Source organism: Cibotium barometz, chromosome 17, assembly GCF_041138505.1.
Source record: "Cibotium barometz isolate CiBa-2024 chromosome 17, ASM4113850v1, whole genome shotgun sequence".
In the NCBI taxonomy this organism is placed as follows: Eukaryota; Viridiplantae; Streptophyta; class Polypodiopsida; order Cyatheales; family Cibotiaceae; genus Cibotium; species Cibotium barometz.
In genome coordinates, this window is record NC_141062.1 from 673,696 (window position 1) to 689,647 (window position 15,952).

A 15,952-nucleotide genomic window follows, 5' to 3' on the forward strand; every position below is an offset into this window, starting at 1 on the left:
CTTCGTTCACGTGACAAAAAAATCAAATTTAATTTTTTCATGAAGTCCACTTCATGGTGTGAAATACTAAGGTTTCACGGTGTGAAACCGTTTGTTTACGTGGCAAGAAAAAAAATCAAATTTAATTTTTTCATGAAGTCCACTTCACGACGTGAAGCACAAAGATTTCATAGCGTGAAAACCTTCATTCACATGACCAAAAAAAAATCAAAATTGATAAATTTGTGAAGTCCACTACTACATCCTACTAGTTCATGACATGAAAGGGGGTCCGTCGGAAGAAAAAAATGTATTTAATTTTTCCGTGAAGTCCACTTCATAGCATGAAACCCTAAGGTTTCACAGCATGAAACACTTTGTTCATGCCCCTACCAAAAAAATCAAATTTATTTTTTTTCGTGAAGTCCACTTCACAGCGTGAAACACTTCGTTCATGCCCTCGAAAAAGAAAAATAAAATTTGACTTTCCTGTGAAGTCCGCTTGAAACACTAAGGTTTCATGGCGTGAAACCCTTCGTTCACGGCACGACAAAAAGAAAAAAATTGAATTTCATTTTTTCATGAAGTCGGCTAAGCCCATGGCGTGAAACGCTAAGGTTTCATGGCGTGAAACCCTTCAATCATGCGGTGAAAAATAAAATAAAATCGAATTTAAATTTTTTATGAAGTTCGCTTCACGACGTGAAACTCTTCATTCACACAAGGTAAAAAAAATCAAATTTATTTTTTTCGTGAAGTCCGCTTCATGGTGTGAAATGCTAAGGTTTCATGGCGTGAAACCCTTCGTTCACATGGCAAAAAATAAAATAAAATTGAACTTAGTTTTTTCATGAAGTCTGCTTCACAGCGTGAAGCGCTAAGATTTCATGGCGTGAAGCGCTAAGATTTCACGGTGGGAAACCCTTCGTTCACAGGCCAAAAAAAATCAAAATCGATAAGTCTGCTTCACACCGTGAATTGCACCCTACTAGTTCACGACGTGAAAGGGGATCTGTCGGCCCAAAAGAAAAAAATAAATTTATTTTTTCTGTGAAGTCCACTTCATAACGTGAAACCCTAAGGTTTCACGGCATAAAACACTTCGTTCACGCCCCGACAAAAAAAAAATTCAAATTTAATTTTTTCATGAAGTCCACTTCACGGTGTTAAACACTTCGTTCTCATGCCCCCACAAAGAAAAAACAAATTTAAATTTTTTGTGAAATCCGCTTCAAGGCGTGAAATGCTAGGGTTTCACGGCGTAAAACCCTTCATTCACGTGGCAAAAAAAATTTAATTTAATTTTTTCGTGAAGTCTGCTTCGCGGCATGAAACGCTAAGGTTTCACGGCATAAAATCAAATTTAATTTTTTCATGAAGTCTGCTTCATAGGGCGTGAAGCGCTAAGGTTTAATGGCATGAAACCCTTCGTTCACGCCGCCAAAAAAATAAAATAATATCAAAATTGATAAAATTCATGAAGTCCACTTCACGCCGTGAACTGCACCGTGCTAGTTCACAATGTGAAAGGGGGTTCATCAGTCAAATAAATAAATAAATTTAATTTTTCTGTGAAGTCCACTTCACGGCGTGAAATACTTCGTTCACGTCTCCACAAAAAAAATCAAATTTAATTTTTTCGTGAAGTCCACTTCTCGGCATGAAACACTTCCTTCACACCCCTTGGGAAAAAATTGAATTTGACTTTTCCATGAAGTTTGCTTCACGGGGTGTGAAACGTTAAGGTTTCATGTCGTGAAACCCTTTGTTCACACGAAAAAAAATATCAAATTTAATTTTTTCGTGAAGTCAGCTTCACACCGTGAAACGCTAAGGTTTCACGGCGTGAAACCCTTTGTTCACGCGGCCAAGAAAAAAATCAAATTTATTTTTTTCGTGAAGCCCTCTTTATGGCGTAAAGCGCTAAGTTTTCATGGCATGAAACCCTTCTTTCATGTGGCCAAAAAATAAATAAATCAAAATTGATAAAATTCATGAAGTCTGCTTCACACCGCGAACTGCACCCTGCTTTTTATAACGTGAAAATTCGAATTTAATTTTTCCATGAAGTCCACCTTATGGCGTGAAACCCTAAGGTTTCAGGGCGTGAAACACTTCGTTCACGTCACCCCACAAAAAAAAATAAATATAATTTTTTCGTAAAGTCCACTTTACGACGTGAAACCTTAAGGTTTCATGGTGTGAAACACTTCGTTCACGCCCTCGCAAAAAAAAATCAAATTTAACTTTTTCGTGAAGTCTGCTTCACGACGTGAAACCCTTTATTCATGACGCGATAAAAAAAAATTTAATTTAATTTTTTCGTAAAGTCCCCTTCACAACATGAAACACTAAGGTTTCACGGCATGAAACCCTTCATTCATGTGGCAAAAAAAAAATCAAATTTAATTTTTTTGTGAAGTCCACTTCATAGCGTGAAGTGCTAAGGTTTCATGGCGTGAAACCCTTCGTTCATGCACCAAAACTTTTTTTTTGATAAAATTTCTGAAGTCCGCTTCACACCATGAACTGCACCTTGCTAGTTCACAATGTGAAAGGGAGTCCGTTTGGCCAGAAAAAAAATCAAATTTAATTTTTCATAAAGTTCACTTCACAGCGTGAACCCCAAGGTTTCACGGCCTAAAACACTTCGTTAATGCCCCCGTAAAAAAAAACGTTTTCCATGAAGTCCACTTCACGACGTGAAACCCTAAGGTTTCACAACGTGCCCGCAAAAAAAAAGCACCCCTGTTTGGAGGCCCATATCTCTTAAACCATATATCTGATGAAGGCGCTTTAGGCTCATCGAAAAGCTGACATCATCGAGCTCTTCAACTTTAGACTGGGCTTCAAAATCGATTAATTTAGCCTCCAACCAGCAGCTTCAAAATTCGATCGATTTTTGAGATAAAAAACAGTCCGAAAAGAACAAAAATCATAGAAAACAGCACGAAAACGGACGTCGAACCATATTCAGACTACTTTTTGAGGGTCTAAACGACAAAGTCTGAACGACTAGGGAAACAAAATTGTAGTACCCCAAAAATGCTACAACTCTCTCATATAGGTTTTCAAAATTCCTTTGGAGCACCTTCAAAAACGTGCTACGAAACAGGGAAATTTTTCATCTTGAGACAGTGATGGAAAATAGGTTTTAGGACCTTCTCTTCCATCTGGGAAGTTACTAGCATGCACTTTTTTTGAAAAAGATCTCTAAGAGATTGTTCACGTGCGTATAGTGCCGAAGCTAATTAGGGCAAAGAGACACCCATTTGACCCAACGAAGAGAATGCCGGGCCTCTTGAGGCTATAAATATAAAAAGAAAAAAAAATACTTGCTTGTTCATTAAGGAGAAATTATGCAATTAGACATGGCAACTAATAGAGGGATTGCCAGGGATCACACAATGGCTGACATCTTCGAGCCATTAAGATCTATGCTGCAAATGCACCTCCCACTACCATTGGACATGCCTATAACAAGTGTGTCATCGCGTTTTACACCACCTGTCACTTTGATTCCACCGGGCTTTGGTCCCTTACCTAACATTCGCACAAATCCTATGGTTACCAACCCTTTCCTGGATGCCCACACCTTGGACATACTGACTAGTCTAGGAAGGGGGTAGCCCAAGGACTCACTGAGTCTCTCCCAACAAGAGCACTCACATATGACCTCAGTGACATACAAAAATACGGCTGTATAGATTTCCAAAATTATGGACAAATACGACGGAACGACAGACCTTATTTAATTTATTCAAATGTTTGAATAGAGATGTAAAGCCTTTGGAAATCATTACTATCCCACCAAGGTACATGTGTTGAACCTATGCTTAGAGGAAAGGCTAGTCGATGGTTCATCACATTGATGTCTGCAATCAAGACCAACTTCAGAATCTTAAAAACAACCTTTATCCACGGCTTTTCTAGACAAGGTAATCAGTGGAGTGCAGCAAAAGAACTCTATTCAATTGAGTGTAAACCAAATGAATCCATTAGAGACTTTATCCTACGGATAAAACTCTTGGATTCATGATGTGAGTCATGGGAAAAATTAAACGATTTTCAATTGAAGAGATGTTTCATGATGGGCTTAAAGAATAACAGCTTACACAACTTGATTATTGTATCCAATCCGGAAACATTTGATCAATGTTGTAAAATGAAGCAATACGTTTAGATGACAACATGCTAGAAGATGATCATGCCGCGAGGTGTTCCTCATCTAAACCAAGTGAAGCAATGGCAAAAGAAAGATTGATCTTGGAATTGTCATTCCCCGAATTCTATGCAGCCTTGCTTAAAAGCTTTAAATCGACATCTCTAAGAGAGGATGAGATCCTTCAAAACCAACCATCCTTAATGCCTCTACAAGTGAGAAATGAAATGCCTTGTGTTGAGTGCAATCACTCTACGACCATCCAAATCCCCATTGTGCATACAAGGCACCTATTTTTCTATACTGCATATATTGTAAAACCTTTGATCATGATACCAAAAAGTGTCCCACTTCATCCACAATTGACTCAAAACCTCCATCTCCCATGCACTAAACAAAAACAGTCCAAAGGGTAGAAACTTCTCAAGAAGTAGTTAATCGAACACTTCAGTGTTTCTATTATCGTGGACCTTACAAGGTGGCAGACTGCACAGTTTGGAATACTTCCAAACTGTGGGCATGGAATACTTCCATGCCCATAGTCACTGACACTTTTGTGACCCATGTGTGAACGATGTGGCATTAATCACATGTTCCAAGATTTCCCAAGACGAGTTGCTTCAATGCAACTTGTCTCACAAAATACAACTCTTAACATATTAAGTGTACAAAACGGGCAATTGTCCACGGTACCCTTGAATGTGCTTACACAGTTACAAGCCAAGGCACGAGAGACGGTCAAAAAGAATGCAAAAGAAACATGGGTAGAAGAAAATACTTTAAAGCAGAATCCAAAAGAAAAAGAAAAACCTTCTAAACCTAAGAAAAAGAAGGGACAACAAATTATCAAAAATAGGATTGAATTAAAGGACAAGGAAAAGGAGCTTGTGGAGGTCATAAACCCAAAAGGGGACATAAACCTAAAAGAGCCAAAAGCTATACATGATGCAGAAGTATCCACCTCAAAGCCCACCACACAAACCTCAAAACCCATATGTGTGACACACAATACAAAAGCCCAAAAGAAAATTCGATCTCGTTGCACATGGGCAACCATAATGAAAACTGACAATCTAAAGAAAGTCAGAAAATGAAACAAGTTCTAGTACATCACTAAGTGAGGATGAAACATGTTTTGATTCGTCACCACTCAGTGCACTTAATAGACCAATCAAGAAACTAGAACCCACCCAACCACCCTAAATTGATAATAATGATCACATGGCATATGTGGAACACAAAAAGCAAGCTCAAGAGAGCATGCTTAGCTTGGTTCAATGTCTTACAGGATCACCGGTTGTGATTGAGCCTCATAATGCCAATCCTAAAAAAGCAACCAAAATACAAAGCTCAGAGGAGCACCGCTTCCCCTTTCAAGAGGAAGACATACTCTCTATAGAAGAGTCATTTGAGATAGATTGCATGAATTATGTGCTTGAGAAAGCATGTGAGGAATTCGATAATTCCCTTACAAAATTAAAGCAGTCTCTCAAAACATCATTTGGAGGAATGCTCTTCTCTCATGGTGGTGAAGCCAACATAACATCAGCACTTGCACCTTTAAGGGCTCAACATGAGTTATACCAAGATATAAAGAGCTCCATAATAGAACAGGACTATGAGGATTTGCAAGCTTCCAAACAGACCTCATTTAGAATTTTTCTAGGACCAAGTGTGCTAGTGTACACATTGGGTACTCTTGAAAAAACTGAGAGCCAAAATGAGGATAAAAGTAAATGGGAATATGAAACAAAAACGGGATCTGAAGTTGAAACAAAAATTGAATTATCCATGGTTCTTTGGAAGATTCTATCATGGTATGGTTAGATTTCCCTACAAGCAATGATGTTAAGTGCAAACACGCTTTGATTAGCCCTCGAACTAGTCATAACATCATGACAATAGACACTTGGGAATCATTGGGACAACCTAAACTCATCCCTACAGACAATAGTCTTGCAAGAGGAGCCAATGGACAAAACATTGAAGTTCCAGGTTACTTTAGCTATGCTACTCAAACAATCGGTGTGGGAGATATGAAATTTACATTCCATGTTACCCTAGATTCCCTTGAGTATGATGTCATCCTTGGTGGAACTTGGATAGGTGAATCATTGTATTCAATAGATAAATCCATGCAAACAGTCACCTTGAACACTCCTACAGGCATTGTACAATTGCTATTATTACGAGAGAATGAGACCATAGAGGAGTTGAAACTTCCAACATATCTTACTGAAAAGATCCCTAAGAATTTGGTTGGATTGGAAATTTCAAATAAAATCAACACAGCTCAAGCATAGCTTTATCCAACACGAGAACACAATCTCATGACCCTCAAGTTATGGGATTTGTTAGGTCAACTGACACTCACGGCTCATCCTGAAATTATTCCCTTTACAACACAAGACTTGAACATGACATGTTTGGGGTACTTTGAACATGCAATGTATATTGAAACTAACCCCCTTACTTGTAAGTTTTTTGTGGTTGAGTATGTGTTGGAAGCAAATTTGATCTTGGGGCATAAATGGATTATTGTTGCCCCCCAAGCACCACTATGCTTTGCTAGAGCAATAGAGTCATCATGATGGTCAACGACAAAAAGATGACAATACCATATTGCAAGGAAGAGGATCCAACTTTGATGGATTTCTATGATGCTAAATGCAAAAAGTTACAAGGCTCTTCCATAGAAGCCCCTCTACACAATGACCTACCATCTGCATCAACGACCGACTCCAATAAAGCATCTACTCCTTCAACCCCATCCTCACCAACAAAGTTCAATGCCAAAACCTCTCAATCAATAGCCATTCTTGAAGAAGTTCCCCCTGCGCAACCATCTATCTCTAACAAGGAACTGAAAGGAAAAGCCCCGAAGCCTATGCCTCAATCAATAGCCATTCTTGAAGAAGTTCCCCCTGCACAACCATCTATCTCTAACAAGGAACTGAAAGGAAAAGCCCCGAAGCCTATGCCTCTTCATCGACAAACCTCACCAAAGGAGAAAACCGCATGCTCGAAAGCCTCATCATCAGCCAATCCACAAGAGACTCTAGCCTCATCATCGTCAATAATACCCATGAGTCTCAAACCTACAGCCTCATCATCGTCAATAATACCCATGAGTCTCAAACCTACAGCCTCAACATCAACTAATGTGAAGGAGGACCCCAAACCTTCTATATCAACGAAAAAGAAAACTCCACCAATACAGCCAAGATCAAGGTATCTTAATGGTATCAAAATGTGGGTGGAAAAGCAGCTACTTGTAGCCCAAGGCTACTACGAAGGTGCCAATAAAATTTGGTTTCCTTGACAGACAAAGCCTCTTCCTCAATGCAGCACTCAGAGGCCAAGGAAAAACAAAAGTACTCCACAACACGTCCACAAAAGCCTATGCGAGTTCCTTAAAGAACTCCACCAAGTTAGCAAGTGTGGGTACCAAAAAGATTACTGCAAGCAAAAGGGTACTACCAAGATAATACCAAAGCTTAGATTCCCAAGAACTTCACAAAGCCCCTACGTGTAAGATTCCTCCCCAGCCCCTCAAGATGTCTAGTATCTTCCCCTGTAATCAATCCCCTTTTCAAAATAATAAAAGATCTTGTTTCTACTTGTTTTGGCCTAGAGAGAGAAAATATTCTAGAGAGAGATAACTCAGTTTTTAGATATCTTTGGATGAAAAAATATCATTTCTTATTAAAATAAATTCCCCCGAAACAGAAGTTTAAAAAGAATTTCCTAAGGTGCATTAGAAATAAATTATAATATGCTCAAAAGACCTTAGCCTAAGGGTCCAGATTTTCTAAAAATTTTGGATTAAGGTTCTGAGGGACCAATAAGATTAATCCAAATGTAGGGAGGAGATAAATTGAGGAAATAAAGAAAACCCCCCCAAAAATGAGTAAATACTCACATTAGATGAAGAGTGGACTAAGGACCAAAGGAAACATTAAAAAAATGAATTTTTGACACCTCAGAGTGGGGATTCCCCCTCATGAAGGAGGCACCTTTTTTCTCATCATTACTCCCCATGTTAAATCAATAAAATGAGATATTTCATCTCTCATCTCTCCTATTTCAAGTCTAGTTCCAAAAAGTAAGCTGAACTGATCCAAAAATGGTCAAAAATTGACCAAACTGATCTAGAAAATTCTAGAATCAGTTTGCTTAGTTTGAGGCTCACTTTTTCCTATAAATAGAAGCCTCCCCCTTTGTAAAAGCTTAATAGTGTTTATGCACTGTTACTCTACTCTCCTACCCAGCCAATTACATTGAATTCACTTGATAATTCAATTATTTTTGACTAAATCCTCTCCAAAAGAATTGGTGGCCACTCTTGATCCAAACAAGAGTAGAACCCTCAATCCCTCAAGCCAAAGGAAAGCTCACAAAACTCCATGTAAGCTAAAATTTCTACTTTTTAATTCAAATCTATGGTTTTCTGATTCTTTGCTTCTTTTTTATTTTTAGTTGATTAAAGTGAATCTTGATGTTATGCCTTGATGAAAAGGCTACCCCCTTCTCTTCCTTAAGAATTCAGCCTTTCTTTATTCTAGAATGAGTAACAAATAAATTGATTAAACTTTTCTTATTGTTTACTCACACTAGAAAGTGAAAATTGAGTAGATTAGAGTATTTTACTTCAAATTGGGGTTAATTTTAAATTGAAAATGGAATGTTAAAAATTGAGAAATGGTCACCCATACAAAGGAGGTTATGGTAAAATTTTCTTAAAATTTATGGAAAATAAAGTTTATTTTTATGTTATTCTAAAAGAGTAATTCCCACCGTTTGTGCATTCTAAAAGAAATATTTTTATTTACTCCATGTACATATTCACCTATGAATATGCTTGGATATCATTTGATATTAATTATTGAAATTAATTTCTATGCATAGAAAGATGCATATTAGAAATTTTTTTATTATAAAAGTGTTGTTTCCATTGAATTTAAATTCTATGTATAAAAAGATGCATATTGATTTTTCAAATTATAAAAGTGTTATTTTCATTGAATTTAAATTCTATGCATAGAAAGATGCATATTGGAAATTTTTTTTATTATAAAAGTGTTATTTTCATTGAATTTAAATTCTATGCATAGAAAGATGCATATTGGAATTTTTTTAATTATAAAAGTTTTATTTTCATTGAATTTAAATTCTATTCATAGAAGGATGCATATTGGAAATTTTTTTATTATAAATGTGTTATTTTCATTGAATTTAAATTCTATGCATAGAAAGATGCATATTGAAAATTTTTTAATTATAAAAGTGTTGTTTCCATTGAATTTAAATTCTATTCATGGAAAGATGCATAATGGAAATTTTTTTAATTATAAAAGTGTTATTTTCATTGAATTTAAATTCCATGCATGGAAAGATGCATAATGGAGATTTTTTTAATTATAAAAGTGTTATTTTCATTGAATTTAATTTCTATGCATGGAAAGATGCATAATAGAATATATTTTTTATTATAAAAGTGTTATTTTCATTGAATTTAATTTCTATGCATGGAAAGATGCATAATGGAATTTTTTTTAATTATAAAAGTGTTATTTTCATTGAATTTAATTTCTATGCATGGAAAGATGCATAATGGAATTTTTTTAAATTATAAAAGTGTTATTTTTTTAAAATTATAAAAGTGTTATTTTTATTAAATTTAATTTCTATGCATAAAAAGATGCATAAAAGTGTTATTTTCATTAAATTTAATTTCTATGCATAAAAAGATTCTTTTATTTTAAAAGTGTTATTCCTATTAAATTGATTTTATGCATAAATAGATGTATAAAAGGATTTTTCTTTTATATAAAAGTGTTATTTCCATAAGTTGGATTTTATGTATTAATAGATGCATAAAGAAATTTTTATATCAAAATTAGATTCTCTTTAATTCTATGTTTAATTTCCATGAGTAATTGATAAATGAATAAGTAAATACTCTAAGAGAGAAATTTCGATTGTTTTATATTCACTCATATTGTAAAGAGAAAATTCAAGAAATCTATCCAAGTCAAAATATTCAGATAAATGATTAATTTATTCCTCATCAGAATTCGTGATTAAATTAGAAATCAGTTAAGTGAATATTCAATGAATGAAATTCAGTAAAATAGTAACTGAAATATCACCCCCTTTTCGAGAAAGATATTTCAGGAAAAAACTTATCTTAATCGAACCCAGAATCAGACTATGACTAAGACCAAACTCTTTCTCAATTTTGAGGAAAGAAGATGTGACCAGTTCAGGAAAATACACTCAAATCTCCCACCAAATCTGAAACTAAGTTAAGACCCTTCGAATTGATCTGAGGATCAAGGTTACAGAATTCGAGGAATTCTATTTTGAAATTCAGTATTACGATTATGAAGTTTTGGGGATACTGATTTAAGATATGCTCATTGTATTCCAAAAGAAAATCAAACTGAAGACTTGCATAGAAACCCTGTTTTCTTAAAGGACTGTCTTATGCCAGAATGCTGGAGGGAGCATTTGGTATGTGTTTTTCTAAGGGAAGTTCGATTGCAACAACAGCTGGCGACGGGGAGTGTTCAAAGGATAGCTCATGTGGCAAAGCCTACCCAGGTCTTTGACCAGCCTCGGTACGGTTAAAATGGTGCGCTTCCGGTACGATAGACGAGGGCCGACGAAGCGGTCCCTGAGTGAAGTGCCAGGACACCTAAGGAGGATCCTGGAGGGTTCTGACCAGGCAATGCACGGGCTCACGGTGCCTAGGACACCCATGCGTATGTCAAGGAAGATATTGTATAATGGACCAATGATTATTATAATCTGTTACTGGATCTCGTTTTGCTGACCAATTATGTCAAGGAAGATATTGTATAATGGACCAATGATTATTATAATCTGTTACTGGATCTCGTTTTGCTGACCAGTTAGTCTCAACGGAGAGTCCAGAGTGATACTGTTTTTTTTAGAAACAAGGATTGGATGGAAATTTTGAGTTATGACATGTGTAACCAATAATTGTTTTGTCAATGGATTGTTTTATAAGTTAAGTTTTAAAGAGGAGTGTGTGCGTATCTGAATTCAAAAGCAAAAGTTAAGAAAGGCATTCAATTATGGGTGGGTGAGTAATTGTCTGGTTCTACCAATTCCAATGGTTGGAACCCATGGGCCAGATGGCTGGAATCAGTAGAGTTTTAATAATGAAATTGATTAATAGGAATACCATTAGAACTCGAGTAGTTAAATAAAAACCTGAAGACTTCTCAAATGAATAGATCAACGGCTGTGCCTGATTCAGTTAGGAAAAAAAGCATTGATTTCTTCAAGTTAAGTCTGTAATAGTTTTCCTTCTATCTGGTTTAATCAGATGAAGGTTAGTTTAGTCTCTTGATCCCGTTAAAAAATTCGTTAAGGAAATAAAAAAAGGTGGAATCGTCCCCGTTTTCTGAGCAAGGGAAATTTTCTCGGTTTCGGTTTCGGAATGACCACCAGATTAGTCTCGTGTCCGGACATTCGAGGGGCGAGGCCCCGAGTGGGAAACCCTACCCCGTGCAAGAAGAAGCTACTTCCGCTGCTAGCAACCAGGAATCCGGTGTGCGGAGGAGGCAGTGGGATCTCACACTACGCTTGCACAAAGAATTGCACAAAGAAGGAAACCTCAGAACCAAACGCATCAGCCCACTAATTTATAAGGTTCATCAAAGATGGGTGCCTATGCATGTGCTTCAACAACAAGGATACAATGATGGTAATCCCATCATATGATTGCCAAAATCGGACAACGTGAAGACAGCCTCATCACACCAACTTCAACCCCAACAGCTTCACCTAAAGTTTGACAAGAATGGAGGCCCAAGCAACACCAAGCAAGTCACTCAACCACTCTCATGCATTCAGCACCTACACAAGAGCTTGTGTATTCAAACAACCCCAATGGTAACCAACCAACAATCTTACTTACCGCCTCGACAACATTTGAGCCAAAAATTCAAGAATCAATACCCACGTCTGCAATGGAGACTTATGAGTGCATGAGAGACAATCTCACAATGTTCTTGTCACTCCTCTGGATGTGAAGCATAAGTGCACAAGAACATGTAACTTGCACGCCATGCCCTACCTGACCCATATAATCTTTTCAAATCAACAACCATCAAGGTCAAAACCTGCGACTTCACGGGGTCAAAACCTACAATTTCATGGCCTGCACTTTCACGGCCTTAGACCATTTCACAAAATTACCCTTCACGGAATTACCCTTTCACGGCTTGCACTATTTCATGGGATTAACTTTCACGGGTTTAGGCCATTTCATGGAATATCCCTTCACGACCAAAAAACCTGCACTTTCATGAGATTAGGCCATTTCACGGAATATCCCCCTTCACGGCCAAAAAAACTTGTAATCTCACGAGTTCAAGTCTCTCACCAATTAACAGTCTCATGACTTAAGAACCTGCACTTTCACGATTTAAGCCATATCTCGGATTAAGCCATCTCACACATTAACACTTTCCCACAGATCTTTAATAGCCATTATATATTTGTTAAGCTTATAGCTTACTATTCTTTTGGATAAATTAATGTAGCAGCTGCTCCATGAGTACATATACATACTCATGCACTGGAGAAAATTTGCACCAAAGCCTCACCATAGACAACTTCTAGGTACATTTGTGGATGGGGGGCCATGGTGGGCGAAAGCCTAGTTAATGGTACAACCCATCGCTTGAAAATTTCCTTCAAATTCCAAACCTCTCCAAACAACGCTACCATCTTCACAAATCAATGATCTTCAATCCTTAGTGAAGATATCTATATTAAACTCGCAAGTCAACGTAATTCTTTCAATCCTCACCAACAACAAGTGGCTATTTCAACACAGAGCAGTTCAATAAGAGTCTATATGACTCAATTCTTGTACTTCACATATATCTACTTCATAAGAGCACTTATATATACATAAAAAAATAAAAAGCACATGGGTAAAAGAAGTATGCAGGAATAGGTCCTACTCAACAACATTTGACAAGAATCCTGCCACACAAAGGGACATCATCGAAGGCCAATTTCTTCAACTGATGAATGCCGCTTCAATGAATTAAATGAGGAACTAAGAATCACCATCTCGTTCTGATGATTATGTCTACGTTCCTCCGGATCCTTCCTTCTCTTCTCTACCACTATTAACATCTCTTAGTTTCCCCACTAACACAAATCACATGTAACCTTGCTTATGATTGCCAAAAACAAAGTGAGCCAAAAAAAAGAAGAGCTCACACAAATATAAAATTGCAATCATTCGCAAAAAAATCCCACCCCCACTCCGTTAGAAATTCCCAATAAACCACTAACCTTTTCATTCACTAACTAGATTTTCTTAGTCCTGAGGAACAAAGACCATTGAAGGTCACTCAATATCAAAGCCATCAACAAAGCTTATCCATTAGCCCCACACAAAGGTCTTCAATGCGATCACGAGGATACGATCGCCGTCAGGAAGGGGGGGATGTTAACCCATTCCTAGGGTTAACAAGAGCTACCACCATTATCTTATGTCAAGGAGTCAAGGTAGATACACCAAAGGGTCATACATTCAAGATATGAAGCAATAGTGTCCAAAGCTACAACTTGGATGGGCGCCCATAATGGTGTGACAGAGTATTTATGGCAATTCCCTCTTCAAGAGCGTGTGGTAGCAAGATAGGATGAAGTCCTAAGTGATGTACTTCATGGATATATTATGAGAGTAGTCATTGTAATAACATTAGGCCTCTTATGAGCCTAAAGTGCCCGGACAACCACAATTTAAGTGAGTGTGAACACTTATGGCCATGTATATAAGTGAATATCTCTCATAATATAACATACTCTCCCATTGTGCAATTGAGTCTTGCTCTTGCTAATCTCTCTCCCTAATGCATGCTAGTGAGTGTGTGTGAGTGAAGTGAGGTAAGAGGAGGGACGAGCACCCGTAGTGCAATGCGGCAGTGTGACAATGCTCGCGCTGGAGGCGCGATGGAATTGCTTCTCAAGGAGTTATAGAGTTTGGAGACCTCAAGGGTTACAAGCTTAGCCATTGGAAAGATCCTCATGACAGTTGTGGTTCACCACGTAATCACTTGTTGGATGTGTTTCAAAGGGGGGTTAGGGTGAGCCATAATAGCACTCAGCAACAAACGAGCCTCAAAGGAGCACTTAGCAGACGAGCCTTAGAGGGGGAGTGCTGAAGCAATCGCTCTAGGGTGAGAGGAAATAGTTTTTTTATTTTTCTTTTAAAAAAAGAGGAAACACGACCCTTTCTTATCCCTTCCCTCCCCACCTCTCACACTTCTTGAGATTCAAGCTCGATGTCAGCTTGTGCTAGTTGCACTATGTGCTGGCGTGTTAGGTAGTAGTATGTGTGAGACATAAATGATCGCGTCCAGCTGGTCATAGTGTGTGGACAGTAGCTAGGGTTAGCTGTGTGTGGTGGACACAACACAAGTAGTGTGTTGTAGCTTTTGGATTATGGCTTTATGCATTGTGTGAGATGGGACATGGCTTCCCTCTATGATTAGGGTTTGACTAATACATTAGGGTTTGCTCCTGTGTATGTGTCTCCTCTCCCTCTACCTGTTTTTCATCATGGTATCAGAGCCTGGTGCTCTCTATTAGGGTTTATGAGTGAGTGACAGAAGAGGGAGAAGAAGCTGTGAAGAAAAGCTATGGAGCTTGCCAATGGAGCTGTGAAGCTTGGAGCACACCAATTTTCACCAAATCTTAGAGCTTGGCCTACCGGGTAAGGAAAACTAAACATCCTTGAGCGGATTGCAGGTGCAAAATCACAAACAATATCAGATTTGAGTTGCCCAAAGCAAAGAAAAATTCATGTTTTGCAAGCTCTCCATTGAAGCTTGATAGTGGTGAATGCATGATGAAAATGGTTGCAAATCTGACAAAGATTCATGTATCTAGCAATGGGAATGTGTTGGGGGCAACTCATGTGCAAGCCCTAGAGTGAATTTGGAGCAAGTGTGATGCATTGAAGTGATTGGAAAAAGACTGTTTTGAAGCCCTCACAAAAACAGTGATAGAGGTTCATTTTTGATGCAATTGGAGCCGATTTTTTACAAAAATCAACAGATTGGTGCACTGCTTAGGTGCATGCCTAGGGGTGTTAGGAACTCCCATATAGCATCATTAGCCACAAAAAACTCCCCAAATCCCCCTAATTTCAGGCGGCGTAGCTTGAAGGCTAAAACAGGGTAGAATTTGCCTAGTCTTGCATAGTTGAGGACTAATTGAAGCTTGGATGGTTGATTAACTTCAAAATTCTCTTAGTATTATTGTGATACACACAGAGGAGAAGGTTGCTATGTGGTTTGTTGGAGCAATTATGCATTTGGGAGCCAATTATGAGTTGATTAAGAATGCTATAAACTAATTAGTGAAATAGAGGGTCGTTAATCGACTAATTACTCTCTCAACTTTTACAATTGGTCTAATTCTTTTTACATGGAGTTAGTAGACATCATTGCTAAGCTAATGAATGCCTGGTCCCTCAATTTGGACAAGAATTGAAGAAATTAGAGCACTTTTCCTACTGGTTTTTCTCAAAATAGAGAAGGGGATTTGATATTTCTGGTATGTATGCACCTTGGTTGGTGTTAATATGCAACATTGAGCTTGTTCGGGTGTCAATGCAAGTTATCCACACTTGATTGAACCACTATATTGAAATTTGAAGCATTTGAAAGCCTTGGAAAGCACGCCAAAACAAGGTATTTTAGATTGCGTATGCCAGTTCAATTTGAATGTAATCAGTGTGATTTTCTACAT